Source organism: Pinus tabuliformis, chromosome 9 (assembly GCF_031772625.1).
Source record: "Pinus tabuliformis cultivar Carrire ecotype Pingquan chromosome 9, CPIR1, whole genome shotgun sequence".
Classification (NCBI taxonomy): Eukaryota; Viridiplantae; Streptophyta; class Pinopsida; order Pinales; family Pinaceae; genus Pinus; species Pinus tabuliformis.
In genome coordinates this window covers 1,288,857,236-1,288,867,392 of record NC_142307.1, presented here as the reverse complement: position 1 = coordinate 1,288,867,392, position 10,157 = coordinate 1,288,857,236, and positions in this window count along the sequence as shown.

The window sequence follows — 10,157 nt, the reverse complement described above, 5'->3', positions numbered from 1 at the left end:
TTCTCACATTTGATGTTTCTGAGTTTATCTTTGAGCGCCAGCTTCCTCTGATCGCTCTTGCTTTGGAATAATTCTGTTAATGATTTCCACATCAAATATGGAGTAGCCTTTCCATGGAGGCTGGACACAATGTGATCCTTCATGCCCTCCAACAGAATTCTTCGACATTTTGCGATCTTCTTTTGCCAAGCATCAGCTTGAGTAGCATCAGTAGGCTTTGGGATATCCGTATCTATGAATTCCTTCAGCCCGTTATCATCCAATACTGCCTCCATCCTGTCCTTCCATGCAATATAGTTTGAGCTGCCCTCAAGAGCATACTCCAATCGCAATCCGTTGAAAGACATTGCTGCGTTGTCACCAAGAAAACACTGCTGCAAATTCGAATTCCACCAGCAACCAACTCAACTGCTTCTGATCAACCCTCGCTTGATATCCTGTAAAAATCTCTTCTACAAATCAAGCTGCTCTGATACCATGTAGAAATTTTTTCTACAAATCATCTAGCTCTGATACCATGTAGAAATTTTGAATAATTTAACACATATTCAATGGAGATTATCCTGATCATGTACTAATGCGGAAAACATACACAATACATAAGCTCCTCTACGTTGATCAAGAATATAGCAGCATCAATAACAATAAAACATCAAGAGCATTCACACATTAACACAGTATGTATCACGGGGAAAGAATCTCGCTAAAAACCCCACACTATCTGTATATTAATGATTGAGTCATGTAACATTACACAGCATAATACTTCTCACAAGTATCTCCACCTCTGTTACACACAATACAGCTCAGATCTGATCTCCAAATCTCTTCCACTGCTTGCCTGCCTCCACTGCTCAATACCTGCTCAAGAACTGATGAGAATTGCTTCCCAAACTCGATTTTCACCTGAAAAATAGTCACTCACTCTTTGTGGATGTGAGCAAAGGCTAAAATGCGGGCCAAATACGTGAGCCAACTCATTGGCATACTCAATCCTTTGATTGTGCAAGATCTGGTGCACAACTATAGTCACAACTGATAGCAATCTGATTCTCTACCACCTGTCCCTGTTGAACTGAACATGCACTGACATGCAACTGAGTTAACTGATGTATTCTTTAGTTGTATTATGAGTTAATAATTAGTTTAACAACTCATCATTAGTCTATCTGCAGTTAGACTAACTACAACCAGTTTAACTAAGTTAAACTGAACACAACTCCATCAACTGTACCTCCAGTCCACTAAACTCAACTCACTTGAGTTCTAACTGAAGTCATGCATGCAACAACTCAACTGACTCATAAGAAAAACGAATTTCCTTCTGACAGCTGCATGTGCCACTTCCGTAGCTCAAACTGAAGTGCTCCAAGAGAATAAGATTAAGTTTATAGTCCAAATATTATTGTGAGATAATAATATTTGACTTTTCTACTTTTGACAGCCAGTCTAAAAATAGACTTGATCACTCACACTGTGATCACTCACACTTTCATCAAAAATAGAAGTCCATCTATTTTCCCAACTTGATCAATCATCCATAAACATAGACATGATCCATATGTCTAAAAATAGACATAGTCTAAAAATAGACTTGCGCCAAAAATAGCCTGCGGGCCCACTTAGTGAAGGCGACTCTTTTCACTAAGCTCCATCATCTTGTTGCAATCTCAACACGGAGTTCCAGAAGATTCAGAGGTACGCTACCATTCAAATTCTTTACTTGTGGTAGAGTCGGCCATTATGCCACCAAATTTCCTCATAAAGATAAATATGAAAAGGGAAAGGAATATGCAAAAGGCAATAGAAAACAGGTTGTCAATAAAAGGAGTTACTATACTCATGAAGATAGTGATGGTTTATCTAATAGTGATGAAGATGAAACTGCACAAGATTATAGACTACTCATGGGTTATGACAATGATGATTTTTTGGTTGCCTTAGAAGAGGAAGAATTTCTTGAATAAATCACAAAACTCAAAATCTGTTTAGAAGAAAACAATATGATCATAGATACATTGACACATCAACTCACTGAAAAATAAAAACACAATGAAAATCTAGAATGTGAAATTGTGGGTCTAATAAAAGAACTAGAGAAGACAAAATCTCTTAATCTTAGATTTGCTAAAGGATCAGAAACTTTAAATTAAATCATCAAAGTTCAGTGTTCTCCTCTTATAAAGACAGGTCTTGGATATACTGAAGAATCATCTCAATCACGGAATTCGCCAGCCTCCACTAGAAGCTATCTAATGCAGCAAAGACCAGTGAACAATATGTCAATCGTTAGCAAAGGCCTAAAAGTACTCATCAAGTAAATCATGCTCAATTTACTCCAAGGCTGAATATTAGTAGAAGCTTTAGCTAACAGGTAAACAATGCCAAAATATTCCATGATCGTAGAAACTTCTTTAATGGACAATGTTTTTCATGCCATAACTTTGGGCACAAGGTTTTTCAACGTGTTGCTTACAAAACCATCATGACTAGAGAAGCATGAAATCAAAGGAGTGTAATAGGAATCAAGAAAAGTTCCTATAATAAATTTTCTCCTCTTGAAGATGAAATAGAATGTTCGATTTGTAACAACTTTGGTCATGAAGAATCTGAATGCAGGAGCAAATCTCGGCCAACACCTCAAAAGGAGAAAACATCATCAAATTTCGAGATGGAGAAATAAGGAATCTCAAACAGAAAGATGTGGCATATGCAAAAGGATAAGAGAATCAATGGTACGTCGACAATGGATTCTCCAAACGCATGACAGGTGACAAAGATAAACTTCATTCATATAATGCTTTAGAAAAGGAAAAGAATGTCTCATTCGGAAATGGCACACCAGAGGTCATTAAAGGTAAAGGTTCTATTTTCTTAAAAGAAAAGGTTAAAGTTGGAAATGTCATGTATGTAGATGGTTTAAAGCATAACTTGTTGAGTGCTAGTCAAATGTGTGATCAAGGAAATGAAGTTGTGTTTCGATTAAATTGATGTGTGGTTCGTGAGCTTGATACAAGAAAGACCATAATCAAAGGTACAAGAACTCCAAACAATTTATACATACTCAAAGGATGACAACAACAATGATATATAATCAAATAGATGAAAATTGGCTATGGCACAAAAGTTTGGGGCATCTAAGATTTTCTAAAATAAGAAAAGCATGCAGGCTCAAGGAGGTCTGTGATCTTCTAGATATCAACATCCCAGAAAATACCATATGCAAACCATGTCAAGGTGGTAAGCAAACCAGAGTTCATTTCAGTGAAAAGGAATGATCAACAAGTAAGCCTCTTGAACTCATCCATACTGATTTATGTGGATCAACAAGGAAAAAGTCACCTCATGGAGAAGAATACTTTATTTTATTTATTTATGATTTTTCCAGGATGTGTTGGATAGGTCTACTAAAGAATAAATATGAAGAATTTGAAAAGTTTAAAGCCTTCAAAGCTTTAGTTGAAAATGAATCAGATCAAAAAATCAAATGTCTCATATCTGATCGAGGAGGAGAATTCAGATAAGATGAATTCTTTGACTTTTGTGAACAACATGGAATAAAAAGGAAATTACCCATCACCAGAACTCCTCAACAAAATTACGTGGTGGAAGAATGAACAGAACAATTCAACAAATGGCTCGAGTGATTCTTGATGAATCTGGAACTCTTGCAACCGCATTTGCTGTCATGACTATTCTCGACAAAGCGAATGCTCGGGTAAATAGCGATCAAACTCCATATGAACTTTGGTATGGTAAGCCTCCTACTATAAAACACTTTCGAGTTTTTGGAAGCAAATGTTTCATCAAAAAGACTAATGAAAAACTTGGTAAGTTTAAACCCAGAGCAGACGAAGGAATTCTTCTTGGTTATTCATCCAAAAGTAAAGGATACAAATGTTATAATAAAATACTTCGGAAAATTGTTGAATGCATTGATGTTGTAATTGATGAAGCATGTAGAAATCCGGAACAAATGAAATCAACATAGGAATATGACAATGAGGAAGATGGGGAATGCATTCCTGTATCAAATCAAAATGATATAGAAGAAGAAACCAATGAAGCACCAGAAGAAGGTACGAAAGACAAGGAAAAGACTCCATCTAGGTATGTTCAAAAGAATAATCCAGAATCTCAATTTCTAGGAGAAAAAGGGTCTAGATTACAGACAAGAAGAACTCTTACCGGGACCTCAAGTTATCTAGCATTGCTATCCTCCAAAGAACCATAGAATGTAAATGAAGATAGCAAAGATGAATGTTAGGTTAAGGTCATGGATGAAGAAATTGACCAAATTGAAAATAATGATAATTGGGAATTAGTTCCTAGACCTCATGATAAAAATGTTATAGGAACAAAATGGATATTTAAGAATAAGTTGAATGAAAATGGAGAAGTTATTAGAAACAAGGAAATACTTGTTTGTAAAGGGTATGCTCAACAAGAAGGTATAGATTTTGAAGGAACTTTTGCACTTGTTGCCAGACATGAAGCCATAAGAATGTTTCTTTCTCTTTCTAGTTTTTGAAAATTCAAAGTATATTAAATGGATGTAAAATCAACTTTTCTTAATGGAGATTTAGAAGAATAAGTTTATATTGAGAAACCAGAAGGATTCATTATAGGAAATGATGCAAAACTCGTATGCAAGCTCAAAAAGGATCTTTATGGTCTGAAACAGGCTCCAAGGGCTTGGTATTACCATCATGACAAATATCTACAAGAACAAGATTTCACAAAAGGTTCTGCAGATAGCAACTTATACACAAAGATTGAAAATGATAAATTGTTAATTATTGATGTTTATGTTGATGATATCATCTTTGGTAGCAATGAAGAATCTATGAGTCAGAATTTTACTTCGGTAATGCAACAAGAATTTGAAATGTCCTTACTTGGTGAACTTACTTATTTTCTTGGTCTACAAGTACAGTGAACAAAAGATGGTATTTTTCTTTCACAAACCAAATATCTCAAGAAGATCTTGAAGAAGTATGGAATGGAAGATTCTAAACCAGTATGTACTCCAATGGTAACATGATGCAGTCTCAGTTCTAATGATGAATCACCAGCAGTAGAACAACCAACTTACAGATCTATGATTGGAAGTCTGATTTATCTAACAGGTACCAAACCTGATATCATGCATGCAATAGGAATTGTTGGAAGGTTCCAAGAAAATCCAAATGAATCACATCTTTAGGAAGTTAAAAGAATTTTAAAATATCTTCAAGGAACTCAAGACTTTGGACTATGGTATCCTAAATATATAGACCTTACTCTTCATGCATATACAGATGTAGACTGGGCAAGAAATGTTGGTGATCGAAAGAGCACTAGTGGAGGTGCATTCTATATGGGTTCACAGTTAGTGTCTTGGTTCAACAAGAAACAAAGTTTGATTGCCTTATCTACAGCTGAAGCAGAATATGTGGTTGTTGCATCTTGTTGTACACAACTACTTTGGATGTTGCAAACATTGTAATACATTCAAATCACATTTACTCCACCCATCTCCATTCTATGTGATAATACAAGTTCCATCAGTATTTCGAAAAATCCTATCATGCACTCCAAGATCAAGCACATACCCATTAAGTACCATTTTCTACGAGAACATGTGTTTGAAAAAAAGGTTAAATTGGAGTATGATCCCTCAAAAGAATAGGTTGTTGATATATTCACCAAATTGCTTCCCAGGGAAACATTTGAATATCTCGGACAAAAGCTGGGAGTAGTTGCTGCATCATCCTGCTGTTAAATCCAATTTTTTAGAGGAAGGTTCTTATACGTGGGTTTCATGAAGTATAGTCATGTATATATGCGGGTTTCTATGGCTGCAGAAGCGTATATATTTTTCTAACATAAAAACAGTGGGTCAGACTTTGCTATGGGTGCTCAGTCCAATATTAATGATTACAGTCTGACGATATGCTTTGCTCATTGATTTTTATCTCAATGACAAAGATGCCTTGATGAATGACTTGTTGACAATGCACATATAGCATAGGTTCAGGGGGAGCATTAGCCTTCACACACATTTTGCATTGTTGGCATTATGGTTTCTGAGTTCAGCTATGGTTTCATATATTTATATCATTTGTTACATAAGTCATGTAAAGATCTAGGGTGTGATATGACTCCTTCTGTCATAGTCTATGTTTGAATGAGTCCTATTGGACATATGATGTAATATTTGTTGTATTTCAGTCATGTATAAATAATTGGTATATCCCCACTTGGTTGGGTGGATGAGTCAAATGTGGTGTATCCCCACTTGGTTGGGTGATTGATGTATGTATGAGTCATTGGTCTTAGGGAGGTCATACTCACTTAGTTGAGTTATATAGTCATGTTATTATTTTGAAACATATCTCTGCAGACTCTACATGTACTCAGGGGGAGCATTTAAAGCATAATGTATATCAAAGGGTGAGAGTATCATGGTCCACCCTTGCCCTTGATGTCAAAGGGGGAGAGTATTTTGGTGTTGCTTGTTATCTCTCACAGTTTCTATAGCTTGCAATAATCAACACCAACATGGTTTCCATCAAGTCCAAAGGGGGGTATTGTTGGCATTATGATACAAGCATTGTCCTTGATGGCAACTCACTCATAGGTCAGTTTAGTTTTGATAAAAGGAAAATCTCAGTGTAACAGGTCTATACAGAGGTAATAGGGCATTGATATCGAAGAACAAGAAGATGGAACTAAGGTCTACTGATCAGAATAAAGAAGTTGAAGGAAAAGGATGGTGTAAAACAGTTTAAGATGTATACGCAAGTCCACTTAGTCAAAATAGCATATACACGTTGATTCATAGAACAAAAAGAGCGTATAAGTATACATGCACTTTCACAACAAGAAAAATGCATATATGTTGCAAATTCAAGGAAATTCAATAGGAAACAATACCAGGGGACAATACCATGGTATTAGCCCACAATATTGAGCAGAGTAATGGCTATTTGATTCCGTCTAAGAATACCATGGGTCCTAAGTGGTTTTGGTTCGAGGTATTGAGAAAGGCCTAAAACTATATAAGGAGGAGAAGATCATAAGGCCAAGCTGTGCAAGTGAAAAGGGTTTCTTAGGAATACTTCTATTTGAAGTATATTTTATGTTGGAGGGGCTATGTTTTGATTTGATTTGAAATATTTTGTGCTCCTTGAATTCAATATTGGATCAGGATCATGATACCTGAAATGAATTATCATTGAATGATCTGATATCGGTTGGGCTAGATTTGATTGCGTACCCCTGTTTTATTCTTTAAATGTCATTGTTATGAAACCAACTCACAAAAAGATAGAAAAGATAGATCAATGCCTTAGAATTCAGCCATTTCGAGGGGGAAACCTCCTTTACATTACACAAATGAACAATTCTTGGATGATACAACTGACCCAATAACAATAATGGGGTTGTACTAATAACAATAAGGGGTTACACTAGTAGTATAGGGACCTAATAGTCATGATCTGGGTTTGTTTGAAGTCTGAAATAGCAGTGAAGTTGTGAGTTAATATTTGCAGATATATACATTGGTTCGCCTCGGTAAAGGTGCGTATGCACGCAGGTTCGACTCTTCCAAGTAGCGTACACAAAGGAAAATCCTATTCTTTAGAAATGACTGATATATTTGATCAGTTATGTTGTCTTACTATTGTCTTTCAATGAAGTCTTCTTAGATCTAAATGTAAAACTAAATGCATAAGGAGTTTTGTGTATGATTGATTGATTGTTTAAGTGAGAAGGGTTATCTTTGCTACTACCTGTCTAAACCTCTGTAAATTGACAGTAGATGTTCAGTATATTGCTGGTTGGTATATACTTGATGATGAGCCTCATCATTGGGTAATTATATGGGCCTTAATTGGCCTTAATTCACCTCCTAGCTTAGTCAAACCAACTATTCTCACAACTTATTGCATACTTTTGATTAGATTTTGTTTATGAGTTGGATATTTTGCTTTGTGGTCTAATGTGCATGTAATGTAGGAATACATGATAAAAGTAAGGAAAAATGCAGAAATAAAGGAATAAAGGGTAAAAGCAAGGAACTGTGGCAAAGACCTTGGTAAAAACTTGAATGGGACAAGGGAGAGTAATTATAGGAGGTAAATCCTATAATTACTTTGAGGTTGAGGATTTGGAATACTACCAGACATCATAAGGATTTGTTCTGTGTTCAATGTTTGAGTTCCATTACTTCCAGATGATAACACTTGTTCAATCGGTCAAGGAGTTTCTCCTGAAAAAGTACCAGAGAGTGACTGGTACCCCGAAGGAACAGAAGGACCGCCAGATAAAAATGTTTCCGGTGATTGGGAAAACATAGATGACTGTCTTGACATAATCAATGAAGGATAATAACCTCTTGGTGTAAGATGAAAAGGAATTCGAGGTAGTGAAAAACTAAGACCTGGGTTTTCTAAAAAATTTGTCAATGATACATACCAAGCATCACTCCTAAAAGGACTGTAGAATATTGATTCACGCTCCCTAAGATTTAAAATCTGTTGGTTTTCATGAAGAGTTACGTCTTCATCTGGATTAATGAATTCTTTAATAGAAATGAGGCTAGAAGGAAGATTTTGAGTAATGATATTGCTTACCCTAGGTGAACCAGGACCACTAGAGGTTGGAAAAGAAAATCCTGAAGTTGAGGTAACAACAGGTTCAATATCAGGCTCAGAAATTTCAGGTTCTTCAACTAATTCAATGGAAGGAGAAATACTACCAGTAACTTTGGAAAATGAAATCGGCTCTTGAATATACTCTATTGTTTGTATTTGATAATCAGGATGAACAATGAAAGATGACTCTCTGGCTTCTGGAGATCCAACTCTACTATCACTAGGTGAAACGAGAGCTCGTAGCCCTTCAAGCTGGCTTGGTGTATACTCAAGAGGTTTCCCCTGAAGTCTACGAAATTGTCTCGGTAATTCAACCACGATTAAATATTAATTAATCACACGCAGGTTACCAACAACAACAAATACAACTGGGGGAACAGTCTATGATCCGATCTACGCGCAAGGGTAGAGTAACAAAGCTCAATCCCCTTGAAGGTTCCTTGACATGATCAATCCGAGGTTTACCAACAAGTGACCCCAAGCTCCTCGACAATGGTTAATCTGAGGTTTACCGTTCATAATATGCGCAAATCTTCTATCTTTCCCAGTGAAATAGAATTGATTGTCTCAAAGGTTCAGACATGATCTCGTGATTGACTCCTTTAAGAGAAGCTTCCTAGAATGTATCAATTACAATTTGATTTATTTCCTACCGCAAGATGTATCTACTTGTTTTTTTTAACTATCTTGGAGAGTTAATTACTCCCTACTCCAAGATACTAGCCTAATCTATATTGGTGATAAGAGCCCTAGAAATAAAAAAGATTACTAGATCAATTCTAATTAGGTGTTGCTTTTATGGGTTGTTCCTTAAGTCAATAGGTATGGAAATGAAACTTTGATGGTGTGAAGACTCGGCTCCAACACTAAAAAAAATCCACCTAAAATGATAAGCAATTCATTTTTCTTTCAATGAAATTCTAGCTAAAAGAAAGAGTTCGAGAATGCAATTCTTTAAGAAACAATTCTTTCTTTCAACATGGAAATGAAAAGAAAATCGTTTTGTATTTTTCAATAAGAACTCAAAACGAGACTAATAATTAATGCTCACAATAAATCCCTTTGCTTTTTCAAAACTAGAAACTACAAGAAAAACAATGTTCTTTTCAAAAGAGATCTAAAAGTTCTAGAGAAACACTCAAAACTATAAAAACTAATTTTGAGATCTAAAAACTTTAAAAATCTAATTAAATAAAAGCTTCAATTCTTTTTGAGGACGTTTTACTTAGTTGTTCAGTAAACCAAGGATTCATTTGTTCATAATAACAAACCAATCAAAAAACATCCAGATATGTTCTCTTTTGTAAAAATGAAAATCGGAGCTTATGACAAAGTTTGTTCAAATATTTGCAAGGAGAAAAGTAAATCTATTTCTCACAAAGGATAGATTTCACAACCAAGTCAGACTCATCAAGAAGACAAAAAGACACCAGGGTAATCTAAGGTTTCTCAAGCTTCTGATCTTTGAGTTACTACAGAGACCAAGTGAAAACCACTCCAAGCATGCAAACTTCT